We start from the raw sequence: 23309 nt of genomic DNA on the forward strand, positions 1-23309 counted from the left end.
CACCATCTCCGTGACTCCCAGGTACGTGTAATCCTCCAGCTCCCACTCCACTCTGCTCCCTCACAGGGTCACCATCTCTGTAACTCCCCGGTGCGTGTAATCCTCCAGCTCCCACTCCACTCTGCTCCCTCACAGGGTCACCATCTCCGTGACTCCCAGGTGCGTGTAATCCTCCAGCTCCCACTCCACTCTGCTCCCTCACAGGGTCACCATCTCTGTAACTCCCAGGTGCGTGTAATCCTCCAGCTCCCATTCCACTCTGCTCCCTCACAGGGTCACCATCTCTGTAACTCCCAGGGACGTGTAATCCTCCAGCTCCCACTCCACTCTGCTCCCTCACAGGGTCACCATCTCTGTAACTCCCAGGTGCGTGTAATCCTCCAGCTGCCATTCCACTCTGCTCCCTCACAGGGTCACCATCTCCGTGACTCCCAGGTACGTGTAATCCTCCAGCTCCCACTCCACTCTGCTCCCTCACAGGGTCACCATCTCTGTAACTCCCCGGTGCGTGTAATCCTCCAGCTCCCACTCCACTCTGCTCCCTCACAGGGTCACCGTCTCTGTAACTCCCAGGTGCGTGTAATCCTCCAGCTCCGACTCCACTCTGCTCCCTCACAGGGTCACCGTCTCTGTAACTCCCAGATGCATGTAGTACTCCAGCTTCTACTCCACTCTGCTCCCTCACAGGGTCACCGTCTCAGTGACTCCCAGGTACATGTAATATCCAGCTCCACCTCCATTCCACTCGCTCACAAGGTCACCGTCTCTGTGACTCCCAGGCACGATAAGGCCTTGATCCTCAGTGCTGATTTATGTCCTCCCACGTTGCTGCCTCTGTAACTCCCAGGTATGTTAGCCTCATGCTCCTGCTCCAAGTTGCTCCCTCACATGGTCACTTCCTCTGTGACTCGGTGCTAATTTCGAGCCTCCTGCTCTGCTGCTTCTCCAAGTCCCAGCCGGCCTCGATCCTCGCTGCTGATTTATATTCACCCACTCTGTGCTGATCTCTCTCAGGTTCTCTCCCTTTGTGACTACCAGGTAATGGTTGGCCTCAAGCCTCAGCTGAGATTTATAACATCCCATTCTGCTCTGCTCTCTTACAGGATCGCTGTTGTGCCTGGAAGACAGTGGGAAAGAGGACGATTAGACAGCGCAGAGGGTTTTACAGTGATTGAGCGAGCTATATGGGATGGAACAAGTTATCTGGGGAGCTAGGCAGACCTGCAGCAACTAAAAAAGCTTACTGGAAGATACTGTGAGAGTTTCAGACACTGAAGAAGGCAAAGGAAATAGAGTGATGGTGGCTTGTTCATGACGGAGCTTTGTACAGTTTAAAGGGCTTTTTCTGAACTGGTACGGTGATGTGTAGACTTTAATAAAAGGAAATTGACATCCAGCAAATGTTGTCTGGTCCTGGAGACTTGGATGGAGACTTGGATGTGACAGACTTGCATGTGACAGAGTGAGAAGGCTTGCAGTAACTGGGGGGAACATAAACCTTTGGGGCACTGGTGGTTTTCAAGGACCCTCAGAACATGAGGAGGTGCAGAGAATGGGAGCATTCCAAATAGTGGGATTGTAGGGGCTGGAAATCCTGAGATGTATAAGGAGGACGAAAAGTGCCAATTTAACACATACAACCATTATAATTATAGACATTTAGGAAAGGAACCTGTGCTGTCATTGATTACAGTTAGATGGAGAGTAACAGAAACTGAAGGAGTTACAATTTTAAAAAGGAAGAGATTTTTGGTGATCAGAAGTTTAAACAAGAATAAAGAAATTTTAGTGATCTCTAGCACAGATGGGAATGGAGGAGGTGAGATATTGTGAGGAACCGTCAGATTTATATGGCAGGGAGGATGTCAGATATGAAAGGGAGAGCTGCAATATCTGTATGCAGTTACAGACATGAGGAGTGTTGTAGTGCCTGCTGGAGGGTACACAGATAACAACAGCAGTGGCTCAGGAAGGCAGCTCACCACCACCTTCTCAGGGACAACTCAAACTCAACAATAAATGTTGTGTCAGCCAACAAAGCTCGTGTTCATTAATGAATGAAGGAATAAAAGATCTACAAGTAGCACTGAGGTCACTCAGGCAGGGTCTTTCAACAGCCCTTCATAAACCTGGAACCACTATACCCTGGAAGGACAGGAACTCCAGGTACACGGGAACACCAGCATTTCCAAGGTGCCCTCCAAGACACGCACCATCCTCCCAGCACTGTATCCTTCCCTACACCCAAAGGACTGCAATGGGTCAGGAAGGCAGCTCACCACCAGAGAATTACAGATGGGAAGGTAATGGTGAAACTCTGCTGTTTACAGCCAGACTGAAAAATAAATCCTGCAGTGTGTGTGAAATGAAATTTCCATTTCAGAATAACATGCTGAACATGGGTAGAGGATTTGTTTGATTGGCACAAGGCAGAGAGTGTGAAGAAAGGGGCCTTTTTCACGATGGAAACTGGTGATGAGGGGAGGTCCGCAGGGGTCAGTGTTTGGACTACACTCCACGCGTTATACATTAAGAGTCTGGACAAAGGAAGTGAATGGGTACGAGAAATGGGTTTCCAAAAACAATCCCAGGGATGAATTTTGTGTCATATGCGGAGCAGGTGAAGTCTCTGGGTCTGCGGTTGATGAAGTTTCATAGGCAGCGGCAGAATCTCATTCAAACTTACAGAATACTGAGGGGCCTGGATGGTGTGGACGTGGGCAAGATGTTTCCATGAGCAGGAGAGACTAGGAGCCAAGGACACAGTTTCAGAGTGAAGGGACGACCCTTTCGAATAGAGATGTGGAGGAATTTATTCAGCCAGAGGGTGATGGATCTGTGGAACTCACTACCTCATGGGGCTGTGGGTGCTAAGTGATTCAGAGATAGCTAGGTTCTTGATGAGTAAGGAGATCAAGGGTTACAGGGAGTGAGTGAGAGAACGAGGTTGAGAAACAATTCAACCATAATCGAATAGTGAAATAGACCCGATGGACGGAATGGCCTAATTCTACTCCTATAAATGATGGTCGTATGGACTGCGCTTTTTCCATAGGTTTCTAACTGTGCAGTTCGCATATCTGGCATATTGTTTGCCATACATTCCAGCACCTTCCTGATTATTGATGTCACTTCTTGGTTTCAGATCAACTGCAGAGAGCTACACCACATAGTAACTTGGGAATCCTTGTGTATAAATCTCAGAAAGGTGGCATACAGGGCAAGCAGGATATAGAGAAGGCAAATGGAATGCTGGCATTGATTCCAAAGGGAATGGAGAATAAAAATAGGGAAGGCTTGTAACAACTATAGAGGACTCCTGTCAGCTCACACTGAGAATACTGTGATCAGGGTTGGTCCCCTATCTGGAGGGAAAGTGTCCTTGCATTGGAGGCAGCCCAGAGAAGGTTCACCAGGCTGGGCTTCAAAATGGAGGGATATTGATGAGAGGAGGTGGAGAAGGTTGAACTTGCAGTCGTTAAAATTTAGAAAATGAGGCAAATTTATTGATACAACGAAGATTCGTGTGTTCTTACAGATTCGGTACTGAGACATTGTTTCCCTGAGCAAGGATCTGTAACTGGAGATAAAGGGGAATACAGACACCAGAGAAGCTAACAGAGAAAACCTGGGTTGGAGAGACTGAAGAATGTTACAGAGTTCGGGTGGTTTGAGATCACTGTTGGTGATTAGAGTTCTGGTCGGTTGTCGGGCTGAAAGATGTCAAGGAGAGTTACAGGGTTATCAATCCTGAAGGAGTTACAGAGATCAGGAGGAATATAGGGACTAGAGATTACTCAGATAGAGGTAGTCGTTGGAGCTTCAGGAGATACAGAGACTGGGAGGGTTGTCGGGACTGAAGATTACACAGATATTGGTGGTAGTTGGAACTATAGAAGATTTTAGAGGAAGGGACGGTTGTAGGCACTGGAGATTAGACAGATTAGGTGGTATTTGGAGCTACAGAAAGGGAGGTTTGGACGGACTGGAGATTACACAGATTGGGGTGGTAGTTGGAGCTGCAGGAGTTTATAGAGACCGGGAGGATTGTTGGTGCCGGGAATTACACTGAAATGGACAGGAGTTGGAGCTGCAGGAGTGAGTGGGATAGGGAGGGTTGAAGGGGCTGGATCAGTTCACACAGCCAGGGAGAAGTGTAGGGATTGGAGGATCCAGAGGTACTGAGGGTTGTAGGGCTGCAGGAGTTCAGAGAGATACTGAGGACTGTGAAGGCAGGTTTACAGCATTCTCATCAGTTACACAGAGATGTGGAGTGCTGTTCTGGAGAAGGTTACAAAAATCAACAGGGTTGCAGATACTGGAAGATATTACAAAGACAGTGAGCTGTAGCATTTGAGAAGGCTACAGCAACAGGATGCATTGAGGAGTTGGAGGCTGCTAGAGGTGTTAAACATGCTGTAGGAGATCAATAACTTTACATCGATCAGGAGGATTGGAAGCTCTGGAGATAAAGAATTAGAATTGCAGTAACTGAAGAATATCACAGAGATGTTGAGTAACATATGAGTTAGAGGAGTTATAACATGAGATGAGCTGTATTCATTAGAGTCAGGGAAGATACAGGGAGATCTGAAGGGACTACAGGTGATCAAAAGGACAGTGAGGCTTCTCAGTATAGGATTGGGTTAGCTTACGCAGACAAGGAGTATTTTATGGAATGGTGCTATTTACAGAGACTATGAAGTTGTATGGAATTGAGGGACGAACAGAGATATGGAAGGCTGTAGTTAATGAATTGATTTGTTGATGTCGGATGCTGAGGTTCTGGAAATTATATGGACCGGAAAGCTGGACAATCTGTCAGAGCTTACAGAGACAGGAACAGCAATAGAGCCTGGAGACACTAACACAGATAAGGAGTATTGCAGACACTGGAGGAGGTTTCTGCTCTAGGGATGGTGGTAGGGGAGTGTAGCGTTTACACAGATAGGGGTGTAAGAGCTGGAGAAGATTATGGAGATGATTGATGGGGAGACTGGAGGAGCTTACATTGACAGGGCTGGTGAGAGCGACGGGAGGATGTTACATCAGTCTTGTAGAAACAGATCGGGAGAGTCACAAGCATTGGAGTTGTTTCCCCAGATCGAGGGTGTTGCAGGGACCTGAGACGATTATGCAGATAGGGAGGATTTTAGGATGTCCACATTTTCAGAGTGTTTCAGGACTGAAAAAGGTGACACAGTGAAGGAGGGATGTTGGAGCTGTGGGGGTTCACAGGGACTTGGAGGTTTGAAGGGTTTGGGGCTGTTTATGGACAGAGGGATATATTTAGGGACAATAATATGGAACGCAGAGGGAGAGTTTAGATTAGAAACTCTACAGCATGGGAACAGGTACTTCGGCCCAACAAGTCCACACCAACCCACCAAAGAGTAACCCACCCAGACCCACTTCTCTCTGACAGTGCACCTCACACTATGGGCAACTTACAATGGCCAATTCACCTGACCTGCACATCTTTGGAGTGTCGGAGAAAACCCACACAGACACGGGGACAATGTGCAAACTCCACACAGACAGTCACTCAACGCTGGAATCGAACCTGGGGCCCTGGCACTGTGAGGCAGCATTGCTCACCACTGAGCCACCGTGCTGCCCCAAATTGCAGAATTACACAGAGACAATGTTTGAGGTGCTGGGAGGACTATAGGGAGTGGAGGAGCAAACAGAGATGTGGAGTGTAGTTGTGGCTTGAAAAGTGTCTGGAGGTGTTTATGCAGATAAGGTACTCAGTAAGGTTGGGAGCAGGTTACTGAGGTCATGTGGTGCTATAGGCCAATATGCAGGAGTGTTATAGGGCCTGCAGAAGGTTACAGTGATATGATGTTCTCTTGGGGCTTGAGGAAGGTACACAGGAGGGTATATTAGAACATAGAACATAGAACATAGAACAATACAGCACAGAACAGGCCCTTCGGCCCAGGATGTTGTGCCGAACATTTGTCCTAGCTTAAGCACCAATCCATGTACCTATCCAATTGCCGCTTAAAGGTCACCAAAGATTCTGACCCTACCACTCCCACAGACAGCGCATTCCATGCCCCCACCACTCTCTGGGTAAAGAACCCACCCCTGACATCTCCCCTATACCTTCCACCCTTCACCTTAAATTTATGTCCCCTTGTAACACTCTGTTGTACCCGGGGAAAAAGTTTCTGACTGTCTACTCTATTTATTCCTCTGATCATCTTATAAACCTCTATCAAGTCACCCCTCATCCTTCGCCGTTCCAACGAGAAAAGGCCTAGCACTCTCAACCTATCCTCGTACGACCTATTCTCCATTCCAGGCAACATCCTGGTAAATCTTCTCTCCAAGGTAAACAGGGAAAACAGACTGAAATGTCAGTCTGTAAATGAACAGTGGAAAACATTTAGACCCAAAGAGTCCTAGAGACGTACAGCACATAAATGGACCATTCGGTCCAATTTGTCCACGCCACCCAGATATCCTATCGCAATCTCGTCCCATCTTGGCCCATATCCCACTAAACCCTTTTTAATTCATATACCAATCCAGCTGCCTTTTGAATGCTGCAATTGTACCAGCCTCCATCACTTCCCCTGGCAGTACATTCCATACATAACCACACTCTGCATGAAAAGGTTGTCCCTTAGGTCCCTTTTAAATCTTTCATCTCTCACCCTAAATCTATGCCCTCCATTTCTGGTCTCCACTACCCCAGGGAAAAGACCTTGTCTGTTTATCCTATCCATGCCCCTCATGATTTTATAAACCTCAAGAATGTCACCCCTTAGCCTCTGACGCTCCAGGAAAAACAGTCCCTGTCATTTCAGCCTCTCCCGATAGCTCAAATCCTCCAACCCTGGCAACATCCTTGTAAAACCTTTCTAAACACTTTCAAGTTTCACAACATCCTTCCAATAGGAAAAAGACCAGAAATGCACGCAATATTCCAAAAGTGTCCTAACCAGTGTGCTGTACAGCTGTAATATGTCCCCCAATCTCCTATAATCAATGCTATGACCAATAGAGGAAAGCATACTAAACACCGTCTTCACTATCCGCTTACCTGCGACTCTACTTTCAAGGAGTTATGAACTCCAAGGTCTCTTTGTTCAGCAACATTCCCTAGGACCTTCACATTAAGTGTACAAGTCCTGCTCAGACGTGCTTTCCCAAAATGCAGCACCTCACATTTATCGAAATTAAACTCAATCTGTCACTCCTCAGCCCATTTGCATATCCGATCCAGATCCCGTTGTAATCTGAAGTAACCTTCTTCACTACCCACTATATCTCAAATTTTGGCGTCATCTCAAACTTGTTAACTGTACCTCCTATGTTCATGTCAAAATCATTAATATAATGACGAAACATAGTGGCACCAGCACCAATCTTTGTGGCACACCATCGTCCTCCAGTGTGATTAGATTAGATTACATTACATTACATTACAGTGTGGAAACAGGCCCTTCGGCCCAACAAGTCCACACCGACCCGCCGAAGCGCAACCCACCCATACCCCTACATTTACCCCTTGCCTAACACTACGGGTAATTTAGCATGGCCAATTCACCTGACCTGCACATCTTTGGACTGTGGGAGGAAACCGGAGCACCAGGGGGAAACCCACGCAGACACGGGGAGAATGTGCAAACTCCACACAATCAGTCAGCTGAGGCTGGAATTGAACCCGGGTCTCTGGCGCTGTGAGGCAGCAGTGCTAACCACTGTGCCACCGTGCCGCCCACAAACGCAACCCTCCGCCACCACCCTCTGTCTTCTACCTTCGAGCAAGTTCTGTATCCAAACAGCCAGTTCTCCATGTATACCATGAGACCTAACCTTGCTAAACAATCTCCCATGAGGAACTATTTCAAGCACCTCACTGAAGTCCATAGAAATCACATCCAATGATTGGCCCTCATCAATCCTTTTTGTTACTTCTTCAAAAAAACGCAATCAATTTTTTGTGACATGATTTCCCACACACAAAGCCATGCTGACTATCCCGAGTCATTCCTTGCCTTTCTATATACATGTAAATCCTATCTCGCAGGATTCCCTTCAACAATTTACCCACTACTGATGTCAGGCTCACTGGTCTGTAGTTCCCAAGCTTTCCCTCACCACCTTTCTTAAATGGTGGCACCACGTTAGCCAACCTCTAGTCTTCAAGCACCTCACCTGTGATAATCAATGGTACAAATTTCTCAGCAAAGGGCCCATCAATCACTTCCATAGCTTCCCACAGATTCCAAGGTACACCTGATCAGAGCCTGGGGATTTATGTGCTTTTATGCATTTCAAGACATCCATCACCTCCTCCTCTTCGATATGGACGCTTTTCAAGACGTCACCATCTACTTCCCCACATTCTGTATACTCCGTTTCCTTCGCCGCAGTAAACACTGATGCAAAATACTTACAAAGTATCGCCACCATCTCCTCCGGCTGCACACAAAGGCTGCCTTGCTGATCTTTGAGGGGCCCTATTTTCGCCCTAGTTACCCTCTTGTCGTTTATGTATTTATAAAAACCCTTTGGATTCTCCTTAACACTATTTGTCAAAGCTATCTCATGTCCCCTTTTTATCCTTCTGATTTCCCTCTTAAGTATACTCCTCCTGCCTTTATATTCTGAGAATTCACTTGATTTCTCATGACTATACCTGACATTTTTTTCTTCTTTTTCTTAACCAAAATCTTCATTCTCTCGTCATCCAGCATACCCTACACCCACCAGCATTTCCTTCCACCCTAGCAGGAATGCTATGTACTGTCTCTGGAAAGCCGTTATCTCATTTTTGAAGGCTTCCCAATCTCCAATGATAAAGGTTTCATTCTCTTAAAATGGAATCACCCCAATTCGGCATCTCATGAAACTGACATTTGAAAATAATAAAAAAGTAGAACATTCTAAACGAAGGCTTTGATGAGGTGAGCTCTGGTCAGTCCTGTCGATCTGGAGGTTACCAGATACACGGAGAGTACTTTCTATTAGAGCAGCACCAGGTCAGTGTCAGGCACACAGACAGAATGGGCAAATAGATTCACATCTGAACTCACATTTCCCAGCCTGGGAATCTGAAGCTGTGCACAGCCAATTCTGGTAAACATCAGCAAAATTAGGTCATCAAGATCGGCCCAATAGTCTAATAAAAAAAAAAGAATCATTCAGACTAAAATATCCTTCAAGTTCCACAACGCAGTCTCAGTCCCATCCTGCAGGTTATATGAATCCCGCTATCTCTAACCTCCTGAAGGATCCCGTCCCTTCCTACATTTGTACCATCCTCCAGGTTCTGCTGCCCTTCCTACCTCCGTAACATGACCCGGACTCTACAACTCTTCCTTCCTCTGCAATGTTCCCCAGAAGGGTACTGGAGGATGGTGGTGTTTACAGAGTTAGGGAGGGATATCAGGACAGGAGGATTTTGCAGTTATTAGTAATATTGAAGTGGCTAAAATTGGCTGTGGTAGTTTTGAGGGTTCACATCAATAAAGGATGTTACAGAGCTAAGGAGGATTATAGAGACCGGAAGACGCTTCACAGTTTATGAGTTTTGTGGGGACTGGAGCAAGGTACCAAAACAGGGAGGGTTAAAGATTGAATGATTCTGCAGAAAGCCTCAACTGGGTTAAAGGCAGGAGTCTTGGTAGTGTGGAGCAACAGAAGTTTCATGGGGTCCACGTCCATAGATCCTTCAAAAATGCCAGCCATGTTGATAGGGGTGGTAAGAAGGCGTGTGATGTGTTAGCTTTCATTAGCAGGCGGATGGAGTTTACGACCTGTGAGGTTATGCTGCAGCTCCATACAGCCCTTTTTAATCCTGGAATATTGCGTTATGTTCTGGTCGCCTCATTATAGGAAAGATGTGGAAGCTTTGAAGATGGTGCATAAGAGATTCATCAGGATGATTTCTGGATTGGAGGGCAGATCTAATGGAGAAATGTTGGGGAATCCAGGGCTTTTCTCATTGGAATGCAAAAGGATGAGAGCTGACTTGATAGAGGTGTACAAGATGATGAGAGGCAGACAGAGTGGATATCCCGAGAATGTTCCCCTTGTGAAAATGGCTATAACCTTGGGGCATAAGTTTAAGGTAATTGGAGGAAGGTTTATGGGAGATGTCAGATGTAGGTACGTTACACAGAGAGTGGTGGGTATGTGGAATGCACTGACAGTGTTGGTGGTAGAGACAGTTACATTAGGGATATTTCATTAACTTTTGGATATGCATATGGATGAGAGTAAAATGAATTTCTCAAAATGGAGACCTGTGCCCTGTGGTGTTCCACGGGGATCCGTGCTTGGTCTACTGTTGTTTGTGATATACATAAATGATTTGGAGGAAGATATCGGTTGCCTCAGTAGCAAGTTTGCAGATGACACTAAGATTGGCGGAGTAGCAGACAGTGAAGGGGACTGTTAGAGAAAACAGCAGTGTATAGATTGAAGAGATGGGCAGAGAAATGACAGATGGGGAGTTCAATCCGGGCAAATTTCAGAAGATCCAAATCAAGAGCAAACTAAATGGAAAAGTCCTGGGGAAATCTGACGTACAGAGAGATCTGGATATTCCGGTCCATTGTTCCTTGAAGGTGACAATGCAGGTCAGTAAAGTGGTTAAGCCGGCATACGAAATGCTTTCTTTCACTGGAGGGGATAATGAGTAAAAGAGTTGGCAGGTCATGTTACAGTTGTATTGGACTTTGGTTCGACCACATTTGGAATATCACGTACATTTCTGTTCACCACATTAACAAAAGGGTGTGGATGCATTGGAGATGGTGCAGGGGAGGTTGACCGGGATGTTGTCTGGTATGGAAGGGGCTAGCTTTGAAGAAAGTTTGAATAGATTCGGATTATTTTCATTAGAAAGACAAAGGTTGACTGGGGACCTGATTGAGGTCTACAAAATCATGTGATGTACAGACAGGGTGGATAGCAAGAAGCTTTTTCCCCCAGAGTGTGGTGAGTGGAACAGATTGCAGGGATAAAGTGGGTTGTATAGACTGGAGGACCAAACAGAGATGGAGGGTAGTCGTGACTGAAGATGTTTATAGATATAGGAAGGTTTACTTCTGCAGATTATTTAGACATGGAGGGTGTGGAGTCTGACAGATTTTCCAGAAGGACAGTAATTTTAGTTGGAGCCAGTTTCAAAGATAAGAGAGCATGTGTAACCTCCTCCAGTTTGGTCAAAGTGGGAAGGGTTGTAGGGGAGGGTGACATTTCCACAGATAGGGGTGTAAGAGCTGGAGAAGGTTATGGAGATGAGTAAATGCATGGCGATACAGGAGGAACTTACATTGATAGGGTGGGTGCTGGTGACAGGAGGATGTCACACAGATAGTGAGTCTTGTCGGAACTGGATCGGGAGAATTACAGGCTTTCAGTGGGTTCTGCAGACCGGGAATGCTGCAGGCACCTGAAAGGATTGTCAAGTCTCCAGTGAGTGATCTTGTCTTTAGGACTGGAATAGGTTACGTAGATACGGAAACATTGAAGACAATGTATACTATTTTCTTTTTCTTGAACAGAGCGTCAATATCCCTCATGAGCCAGGGATCGCTAAACCTGCCAGCTATTCCCTTCACTCTAACAGGGACACATTGGCCCTGGATTCTTGAGATCACACTTTTAAAAGCCTCCCATTTGTCCGTTATTCCATTCCTTCAAACAGCCTCACCCAGTTGATGGGAGCATGATGTGGAGGAGCCTATGTTGGACAGGGGTGGGGGGGCGGGGGGCAAAGTTAAAAATCACACAACACCAGCTTACAGTCCAACAGGTTTATTTGAAGGCACTAGGTTTCAGAGCACTGCTCCTTCATCAGGTGGTTGTGGAGCACAATCATAAGGCACAGAATTTATAGCAACAGGATTGCAGTGTCATGGAAGGTAATATCAAACACATTTAGTTGAAGTTTTATCTTTTAGGCTGATCACCTGCGCTTTGAAAGCTAGTGCTTTGAAATACACCTGTTGGACTAAACCTGGTGTTGTGTGATTTTTAATTCACCCAATCGACCTCTGCTCGATCCTGCCTCATGGCCCCAAACCTGTCCCTGCTCCAGTTAAAGACATTAATCTGTGAACCTTTCTGATCTTTTTCCATAACTATGTTAAAACTAAGACAGTTGTGTTCACTGGACCCAAAGTGCTCTGCGACTGACACTTCAGTCACTTGCCTGACCTCGTTTTCTAAGGGGAGGTCCAGTGTTTCACCCGCCTGAGTAGAGTGGGGCCCTCTACATATTGATTTAGGAAAATCTCTTGGACACATTTGACAAATTCCACTCCATATGGGCTTTTTACACTCTGGGTGGCCAAGTCAATCGAGGGGAAGTTAAAATATCAAAACAATACTATCCTAATATTTCTATAGGTACCTGCAATCTCTCTACACATCTGCCCCTGTAGTACCCGCTGGCTATTTGGGGTCGAGAACACCATCGCAGCAGACTGACCATCCCCTTTCTGTTTCTAACTTCTCAACATATGACCTCATTTGATCACGTCGAAAAAGTATGCTAATCACTGTTGTTATATCCTCCCTTATCACAAGGGCAGCTCCCCCTCCTCACTTACTTGTCCTTCTGTCCCGCCTGTATCTTCTGTATCGTGGAACACTGAGCTGCCAGTCCTGCCCTTCTCTCAGTCATGTTTTTGTTATGGCTATAATATCCCAGTCCCCAGAGCTAATCCATGCTCTGAGCCCATCTGCCTTACCAGTCAGGCCTCGTGCGTTGAAATGAATGCCCTTTAAACCAGAAGTATTTTCCCTCCCTTGACTGTGCCCCAGGATATCCTGGATAGGAAACTTGCTCTTGATGACTGATGCATTTTTCCTTGACTGGTCGATGGTACCTCTCTTATTCAGAGTCCAAACCCCCTGTCAAACTAGTTTAAATCCTCCCTGCATAACACTGGCAAATCTCCCTCCTGTCAAGAGGTTTTAACAATTGATTGTTGAGGGTATTCACAGGTAAAGGACGTCAGGCAGGTGGGAAGCATTCAAAAGGGAGATAAAATGAGAGTTCAGGGCCAGAATATTCCTGTTAGTGTGAAGGACCATGCCGATCACAAGTAGGAAACACTGGGTGATTGGGGTTATTAAGTCTCTGGTCAAGAAAAAGGGGGCACGTGTCATAAAAATTGCGGGTGGAGTAATTCCCTTAACAGGGAAATCGGGAAGGACCAAAGGGGACCATAGAAAGCGTTGGCAGATCAGGCTGAGGAAAATCCAAAGATAGTCTACTAGTATATTAACAACAGAAGATTGACTAAAGGTAGAACATGGATTAATGTGACCATCCATGTGTGGAACCACAGGAGATGGGCGAGACCCTAAATGAGCATTTCATGTCAGAACGTACAGTGGACAAAGACGAGGAAACAAAGGGAATAAACAGTGATGACTTGTAAAGAGTCCCCATTACAGTCGAGGTCTTAGAACACAAAGGTAGAGAAAGTGCTAGATCCTAAACAAGCGTATCCCAGAACATTGTGACAAAGTAGTGGCAGGGACATGAGCAGAAATATTTTTATTATTGTCTTTCGCATTTCCACTGGGCGTAGGTGGCTCAGGGGTGATCTTATAAAGGTTTAGAAAACCATGAGGGGTACAGGTAAGTTGATTAGCCAACGTCTTTACCCCAGGGTAGTGGAGTCCATAAGGAGATGGGATTGAACCGCAGAAGGAGAAGGTGTTAGCAATTCTGGAAAGTGTTAAAAAAACAGTTCCCTCGGCCAGATGGGATTTATCCTTGGACTCTGGAAAGCCAGGAAGGAGATTGCCAAGCCTTTGGCTTTGATCTTTAAGACATCATTGTGTACAGGAATAGTGCCAGAAGGCTGGTGGACAGCAAATGTTATCCCCTTGTCCAAGAAGGGGAATAGAGACAACCCTGGTAATTATAGAGCTGTGAGCCTTACTTAGATTCTGGGTAAAGTGTTGGAAAGGCTTGTAAAAGCGAGCATTTATAATCAGCGGGAGATGGATAAGTTGATTAGGGAGAGTCAGCACAGTTTTCTAAAGGGTAGGACATGCCTCACAAACCATATTGAGTTCTTTGAGATGGTGACCAAAGAGGTGGATGAGGGTAAAGCAGTTGGTGCGCATACAGATTACAGTAAGGTGTTTGTTAAGGTTCCCCACGGTAGGCTATTGCCAACAATACAAAGGCATGGGATTGAGGGTGATTTCGCTGTGAGGATTGGATTATTGGCTCGCTGAACGAAGACAGAGGGTCGTGGTTGAAGGGAAATACTCATGCTAGAGTTCACTCACTAGTTGGAACTGCCACGATCTGTTTCGGAACCACTATTGTTTGTCATTTATATAAATGACTTGGGAAAGGCATTGAAGGATATGTTAGCAAATTTGCGGATAACACTCAGGTCGGTAGAGTTGTGGATAGTGACGAAGAATGTTCTAGGTTATAGAGAAGTCTAGATAAGCTGCAGAACTGGACAGAGAGTGTGAGGTGATTCACTTTGGAAGAAGTAACAGAAACACAGAGTACTGGGATATGGTAAGATTTTTGGTAGTGTAGGTGAACAGAGACATCTCTCTGTCCATGTACATAGATCCTTGAAGGTTGCCACGCAGATTGATAGGGTTGTTAAGAAGGCATTCGGCGCATGAGCTTTTATTGGTACAATCATTAAATTTCGGAACCATGAAATAATGCTGCAGCTGTACAAAACCCTGGTGCGTCCACATTTGGAGTATTGCCAATGGCTCAGGTCACCGTATTAGAGGACGGATATGAAAGATTTGGAAAGGTTCAGAGGTGAGTTACTAGGATTTTACCAAGTCTGAAGGGAAGGTCTTATGAGGAAGGCTGAGGGACTAGAATCTGTTTTTGATCGAGAGAAGACATTTGAGGCCAATTAATTGAGACATATAAGATAATCAGAGGGTTATATAGGTTAGACAGTGAGAGACGTTTCCCTCGGATGGCGATACCTAGCACGAAGTGAGATAGCTTGAAATTAAGGTAGCAATTAATATTAATATTAATTAATAGATATGGGATAGATGCCAGAGGTAGGTTCTTTACTCAGAATAGTAGAGCCATGGAATACATTGCCTGCAACAGTAGTAGCCGCGCCAACTTTAAGGGCGTTTAAACGGTCATTGGACAGGCATATAGATGAGAATGGAATAGAGAAGGTTAGATGCACTTCACATTGGTTCCACAGGTTGGCGCAACATCGAGAGCCGAAGGGCCTGTACCGCGCTTCCATGTTCTATGTTCTGTCTTCTAGAAGGCATAAGTGTGAGATGGGAAAGAAATACTGAAAAAGCGATCGGAGGAGAAGATTTTTCACACAGACGATGGTGCAGGAATGCAATGAGTTTCTGGGGGAAGTGGTAGAGAAATGTACAACAACAACAACAACAACAACAACATGTAAAAGACATTTGGGCAGGTACAGAGAGAGGAGAACGTTTGAAGGGATTTGTGTCAAAGCAGGGAAACGTGAATCATTCAGGGACTCTGTTCAGCATGGACTAGTTGGATCGAAGGAACCGTTTCCGTGCTGCATGACCCTGTCTCCTGTTAATGGAGGAGTAGACTACCGAGATAAGGAATGATTTAGAGATGCCGGTGTTGGACTGGGGTGTACAAAGTTAAAAATCACACAACACCTGGTTATAGTACAACAGGTTTAATTGGAAGCACACTAGCTTTCGCAGCGACGCTCCTTCATCAGGTGACTATCACCTGATGAAGGACCATCGCTCCGAAAGCTAGTAGGCTTCCAATTATACCTGTTGGACTATAAACTGGTGTTGTGTGATTTTTAAAGAGATAAGGCATGGTATAGACACTGAAACAAGTTACAGCGATAGGGATGGTAGTCCGGAATGCAGTATATTTCAATTATATGTAGGGACTATGGGGAAGGGAGGAGGTTATAGGGAATGTAACTGTTATAGTAGTTACAAACTATTGAAGATATTGGTCCACAAGACATGCCACAGATACAGTGTTGCAGAGTAGTGAGTCTTAGTACAACAGAACTTACAGTCGGAGTGGTGATTTAGCCTTGGGTGCGTCTGTACTGAGCTCCCCATCCAACACTGTATCTATATCATGTCTTGTTAGCCGGTATTTGGAGCCCTCGGTAAGGGCTGGAAGATACAGACATTGTGGGCTGTAGGTGCTGGGCAAGATGACACACACAATGATTTTTGTAGCGTTTTGGGGATAGTGGGCATAACACTAAGTGTCAGAGTTATTTTGGAAAGAGATAAGGGTAGTGCAGAAGTGAAGATTCCAAATTTGGGGAAGCCCCCTAATCATTAGAATATCACTGTCACTGGCCATTATCACGATCATGATACAGCACCTGGCAAACACAGACTGGGAGGAACTATCTGCAGTTGGGCTCATATTCGGAAAAAGGAAGTATGTTAAAGTGATACGGTGAGAATTCAGGTCCGGTGTGGTCCCCGACGAGTGAATGTCAAAGGCAGTAACTCCAGCGAATACTGATCAAGCGATGTTGTGATCCTGATAAAGAAAGTACACTGCGATGAAAACAGGCGAAGCCCTTTAAATGTATAGAACATGCAATGGGGTCCTTCAAATTGAGGGTCAAAGAAAGGACATGAAATATCCTTGGCAGATTCTGTTAAGGAAAGGCCACGAGGTATTTTATCAGTATAGTTAGAGGGTTGCGCCTGTTAGAAACCAAAGGAACAATCTGTACATGGAGCCAGAGGACGTAGGTGAGGACTTCAATGAATACCTCCTGTCCTTATTCACACAGGAGAAAGGCATTGTAGCCAGGGATTCCAGTCGAGGATGGTGAGGTTCTCGAACATGTGACGACCAATAAGAAGGAGGTATTAAACGCTTTCACAAGCATAAAGGTGGATAAACCCCCAGTACCCAATGAAATATATCCTGGGCTGCTATAGGAAGTAAGGGAGGAGATTGCTGGGGCCCTGGTGGGTACTTTGGCTGGTCACAGGTGAAGTGCCGAATGACTGGAGGATAGTTAATCTGTTTCCTTTGTTCAAGAAGGGCACCAGGGATAGGCCAGGTAATTACAGAGCAGATAGTCTGACAGCAGAGGGAGGGAAATTATTGGAAAATATTCTGAGGATGCATCAACACTTACAAAGGCAAAAATCAACTTGGCTGCGTCATCACGGATTTGGTAGAGGAAGATACTGCCACAGAATTCAGTTGTGTTTTTTGAATTGGTCTCTCAAAATATTGAGGAGGGCAGTGCAGATTATGTGCTTTACATGCACTTGAATAAGGCCTTTGACAAGGTCCCAAGGGGAAGGCTGATCCAAAAGGGAACAGCCCATGGGATTCAAGGTAAGTTGGTAATTTGGATACAAAATTGGGGTATAAACTTCTTCGTGTTTGAAATTCTTTCACCAGCGGGTGTACCACAGGGGTATGTGCAGGGACCATTGCTGGTTATTCTGTGGAATAATAACTCCGATGTGAAAGCAGAAGGTATCATTAGTCGGTTTGCCGATGACGTGGAAGGTGAGGGTGTTGTTCACAGTGAGGGGGATGGTCTCTAGCTACAGTTTGATGACAATCAGATGATAATCTGAGCAGAGTTTAGTTCTGATCAATGTAAGTTCATACCCTGTGGGAGGTATGATAAGCGAAGTGCAGACATAATGAATGCGCGAACCTTGTGGAGTACTGAGGAACACATGGACCTTAGTCGACAGGTGCCTAGATCCCTGAAGGTGTCAACACAGGGAGACAGGGTGGGAAAGGCACCTGAACCGGGAGCGGGAGGGGGACCAATACCCTGGTTGGGTGAATTGCTTGGGAGGATATAAACTTAACAGGCAGGGTGTTGGACTTTAAACAGCCGTAAAGCCAGAAAGAAGATTGAGGCCAGTGCACAAGTTAAAGAGAGAACATTCAACAGGCAAGGCAGGCAAGAACATCGCAGGGAATGTGGAAAAACTGATGATTAAACTGCATTTATTTCAATGAAAGTGTCCCGACAGATGAACTAAGGGCATGGATTGGAACATGGGACTGGGATATTATAGTTATTACAGAAACACAGCTGAGGGAGGGGCAGGACTGGCTACTCAATATTTCAAGGTAGAGATACTACAGGAAGCATCGAAGGGGAGGAAAGAGAGGACGTGTGATGGTGGGTTTTGATTGCATGAATCATCCGAGCAGTACTTAGAGTGGATATTCCTGTGGGATCACCCAGTGAAGCTATGTTAATGAAACTGAGAAATAAGAATGGGTCATCACTCTGACACGATTGTCCCACTAACCCCGAATAATCCATGGCAGACTGAGGAACAAATATGTCGGGAGATCCCAAATATTAATCATAATAATAGGGCTGTTATGGTTGGGGTTTTTAAACTTTCTAAACTGAGACTGGGACTGCCAGTGTTCAGTGTTTGCAAGGGAGGAATTTGGTAATTGTGTTCCAGAAACTCCCAATCAATGTGTAATTGAAAGGGGCAAAACCTGACCCCCCTTTGGAAACAAGGTAGGAAAAGGGACTGAGGTATTAGTGGGAAAGCATTTTGCCAAAGTGACCACAGTTCTATTAGTTTGAAAACAGCGATGGAAAAGGACAGGGCTGGTCCACAAGTTCAAGTTACAAAATGGGGCCTGACCAATATTGATTGTATTAGCCAGGAACTTTCAAAATGTGATTGGGGAGTCTCTTTGCAGGGAAAGGGAAGTCGGGCAAGTGAGAATATATTAAAAGTGAGTTAAATTGAGCGATCACCACCAGCATGTTCCTATTTGTGTGCAGGTCAATGCTGACAGCATTAGCAAACACTGGCTGTCTACTGAGGGTCTGGTCAAGGAAAAGGGAGCACATGTCAGGTATCACCAGCTGGATCAAGGGAACCTCTGAGGATCACAGGGACTGTAGGAATACAATTTGGGTGGAAATCAGGAATGCAGAAAGGGGACATGAAATAGCCTTGGCAGAGAATGATAAGGAGAATCCAAAAGTGATTGTATAAATATATTGAGCAAAAGAGTAACTCGAGACAAAGTAGCAATGACACCATTGATGTGTGGAACCATATGATATGGCTAAGACCTTAAACACATTTTTACTCCAGAACTTACTGTGGACAACTACTGGGGAACTCAGGGAACAAGAGTAATATGTTAGACCACATTTGGAGTTTTCTGCATTCCAGTATACTCGCTATAGGAAGGATGTTGTGAAATTTGAAAGTGCTCAGAAAAGATTTACAAGATGTTGCCAGGATTGTTGCTGAATAAGCTGGGGCTATTTTCCCTGAGCACCGGAGACTGAGTGGTGACCTGACAGAGGTTTATATAAACATGAGGGGTATGGATTTTGTAAACATTCAAGGTCTTTTCTCGGGGTTGGAGAGTCCAAAACTAGAGTGCACAGGTTTGAGGTTAAAGGGGAAAGGTTTAAAAGGGACTGAAGGGTCAGTTTTTTATGCACACGGTGATGTGTGTATGGAATGAGCTGAGAGAGAAAGTAACAGATACTGATACTATGACAACATTTAAAAGATATCTGGACGGGTATATGAATAATAAGGGTTTAGAAGTACATGGGCCAAATGCGGGTAAATGGGTTGGATTTATTTACGTCTTCTGGTCAGCATGGACGAGTTGAACCGAAGGGTCTGTTTCCATGCTGTACATCTCTATGACTTTAATAGAGTGCATGTTATAGAAGAGGTGGTACTGGAGGTTTTAAGACACAATGGTATGGAAAGCCCCAGGACCTGATTAAGTGTATCACAGGATATTGTGCGATGCTAGTGAAGAAATTGTGGAGCCCCGAGCAAAGGTATTTGTACCATTGACAGCCATGTGTGATGTGCTGGAAAGGCTGGAGGGTGGCTTAGTCGACAGTGAAGGAGGTTTTTTGAGATTACAAAGTGATCTTGATGAGTGAATGGGCTGAAAAGCTGTAGATGGAATTCAATCTGAACAAATGTGAGGTAATGCACTTGGTAAAACAAACAAGGGTAGAACTTACACAATTAATGTTCTGGCCTCGGTTAGTGTTTCAGAGCAGAGTGACCTCCGGGTTCAGGTACATAATTCTTGAAGCTTGCATCACAGTATGGGTAAGACAGTGCTTGGCATGCCTGACTATTGCTCAGTCCATTGAATGGAGGATTTGGGACGTCATGTTGAGATTGCGCAGACATTGGTGAGGCCTGTTCTGCAATACTCTGTCCAGTTCTGGTCGCCCAGTTATAGGAAGGATATTATTAAGCTGCAGGGGTTCAGAAGAGATTTACCAGGACGTTGCTGGACATGGAAGGCTTGAGTTCTGAAAAAGGGCTGGATAGGCTGAGTCTTTTTTCACTGGAGCCTGAACGTTGAGACGTGATGTTATAAAAGGGTATTTTTTTTAAAAAAGAAGTATATAGATCGATTTAGTGGTAGTTGCCTTTTCCGCAGGATGGGGGAGTCTCAAGAGGAGGGACCACATTTTTTAGGTTTGAAGAGAGAGATGTTCAAAACAAAAAAGACATGGGGGCAAATTGTTACAGAGGGTGTTTTGATTGTGGAATGAACTTCCTGAGGAAGGGGTGGATCTGGGTAAAATTACAATGTTTATAAGACAGAGATACTAAATGAGTATTTTGCATCAGTTTTTACTGTGGAAAATGATATGGAAGATATAGAATGTAGGGAAATAGATAGTGACACCTTGCAAAATGTCCATATTACAGAGGAGCAAGTGTTGGATGTCTTGAAATGCATAAAGGGGGGTACATTGGCCAGGACCTGATCAGGTGTACCCTCGAACTCTGTGGGAAGGTAGAGAAGTGATTGCTGGGCCTCTTGCTGAGATATTTGTGTCATCGATAGTCACAGGTGAGGTGGCGGAAGACTGGAGATTGGCTAACGTGGTGCAACTGCTTAAGAAGGGTGGTAAAGACAAACCAGGGAATTATAGGCCAGTGAGCGTGACGTCGGTGGTGGGCAAGTTGTTGAAGGGGATCCTGAGGGACAGGATGCACATGTATTTGGAAAGGCAAGGACTGATTAGGGATATTCAACATTGCTTTGTGAGTGGGAATTCATGTCTCCCAAACTTGATTGAGTTTTTTGAAGAAGTAACAAAGAGGATTGATGAGGGCTGAGCGGTAGATGCGAACTATATGGACTTCAGTAAGGCATTCGACAAGTTTCCCTATGGGAGACTGACTTACAAGGTTCGATCTCACGGAATACAGGAAGAACTAACTATTTGGATACAGAACTGGCTCAAAGGTAGAAGACAGAGGGTGGTGGTGGAGGGTTGCTTATCAGATTGGAGACCTGTGACCAGTGGAGTGCCACAAGGATTGGGCCTAAGAATGGTGAATAACCAAGGTAGTCCAAAACTCGAGGGTACAAATGGGAGGTGAGAGAGCAGAGATTTAAAGAGGGAGCTGAGGGGCAACATTATCCACAGACGATGGTTCACAGACAGAACGGACTACCAGAGGCACATGGGAGATACAAGAACAATGACAACATGGAAAACACATTTGGGCAGGTACATGGAGAGGAGAAGGTTTGAAGAGCTAAGGGCCAAATGCAGGCAAATGAGACTTATTCAGTGTGTGAAACATAGGCGGAAATGATGAGTTGGACACAGGTTCTGTTTCTGCGCTGTATCACTCTGTATCCAGCTAAAGAGGATTACAGTTCCGAGATAAAGCATGTTGTAGATGCTGAAGCAAGTTACAGCGATAGGGATGGTAGTCTGGAATGCAGTATGTTTCAAATATGTGGAGGGACTATCGGAAAGGGAGGTGGTTACAGGGACAGGAACTGTGAAAGGAGTTAAAAATGACTAAAGACACTAATGCACAAGCCATGCCATAGGTACAGAGTTGCAGAATAATGAGTCTTAGTACAGTGATGGAGAGAGAACACAGAACAGAACGATCCCAGGCAGAATTCACAACCTCTCATCAGAGGCCTGCTTTCCCCTCTGTTGTCCTGATTTTCACTAAGACAGCACAGGCCTGGTTTGATAACTATGAATTCCCCATGCTGTCCCAGCGCAATGTGAGTTATGTTGACGTGGTGTTTGAGCCAGGGGTGTGTCTGTACTGTACTGTGCTCCCCCTCCAGCACTGCATCTACGTCATGTATTGTTAGCAATGTTAGGAGGCCTTTCATTGCTCTCTGCTCTGTGCACTGAGTGATCTTACCTCATTGCAGGATTTATTGAAGGCTCCACAACTCCCTGCCTTTTGTCTCTCTGGCTGACCAATCATCCTCAATGAGGTGTTGGACGACACACCCAGCAATTGGGAAGTCTATTGAGTCAGGAACTTCGTAAGTACCGACAGGATTCAGAGAAATAGACAGAATGGAAAATTAGGCGGATGCAGTGAGGGTTACACATGAAGAATGGAAATGAGCCCCACAGAGATCTGTAAAATCCCACTCCATCCCTGGCCTGTGCTGTTGCATCTCTCTGGAGTGGAGAATTCTGTTGGCTCAGGATCTGGAGTAACTGCAAGAGTGGAGGCACTGACCAAGGCAGCAATTACACCCACACAGTGAGGGATACCACATGGAGAGAGACTGAGTGATATCACTAGAATGCTGGAAGACCTCAGGATCACACAGTCATGTTGAAAGAATGGGTTTAGCTTCATGATGCCCTGGTATCAGTGCTCAGGGATGAGCAACCAGTAAGCAGACGAAGTGATGGCCGAGTGGTGTTATTGCTAGAGCATGTATCCAAAATGTTCAGGGGAAGTGGGTTTGAATCCCACCATCAGAAATGGTGGAATTTGAAGTCAATAATTTTAAAAATAGTAATTAACAATCCATAAATAATATGAAACCATTGCTGATGTCCAAAAAACCCAAACACTTGTCCTTCAGATAAGGATAGCTGCTCGTCTGCACGACCTACTCACAGCAAAATGTTTGCCTCTCAATTACCCTCTGAAATGGCCGAGCAAGTTACTCAGCTCGAAGGCAGCTAGAGCTGGGCAAGAAAGGTTGGTCAGCCAGAGACACCCACATCCCCTACCTGATTTTAAAAAATAATCCATTAGGATGATCCCACTGGAACTGCTGGGACCAGTATCCTGGCCAATCATGTCGTTGGTTAATGGACAGGGCTTTCAACTGACAGAGAGGATGCAGGAACAGGGTCCAGGTGAAAGGAGCTTTCCAAATCCAAATGGAAAAGGTGAAGTATGGGAATAGCATGGGAATGTGGCTGAAGACAAGCAGAAAGGAACAGGAAGGGACAGAGTTTAACTAAGATTGTGCATCAGGGAATCGGTTTGTGACAGGAAATTGTGGGAAAGAGTAA

The sequence above is a fragment of the Chiloscyllium plagiosum genome, unplaced genomic scaffold (assembly GCF_037043375.1).
Source record: "Chiloscyllium plagiosum isolate Xiang-an unplaced genomic scaffold, Cpla_swu_hap1 HiC_scaffold_45, whole genome shotgun sequence".
In the NCBI taxonomy this organism is placed as follows: Eukaryota; Metazoa; Chordata; class Chondrichthyes; order Orectolobiformes; family Hemiscylliidae; genus Chiloscyllium; species Chiloscyllium plagiosum.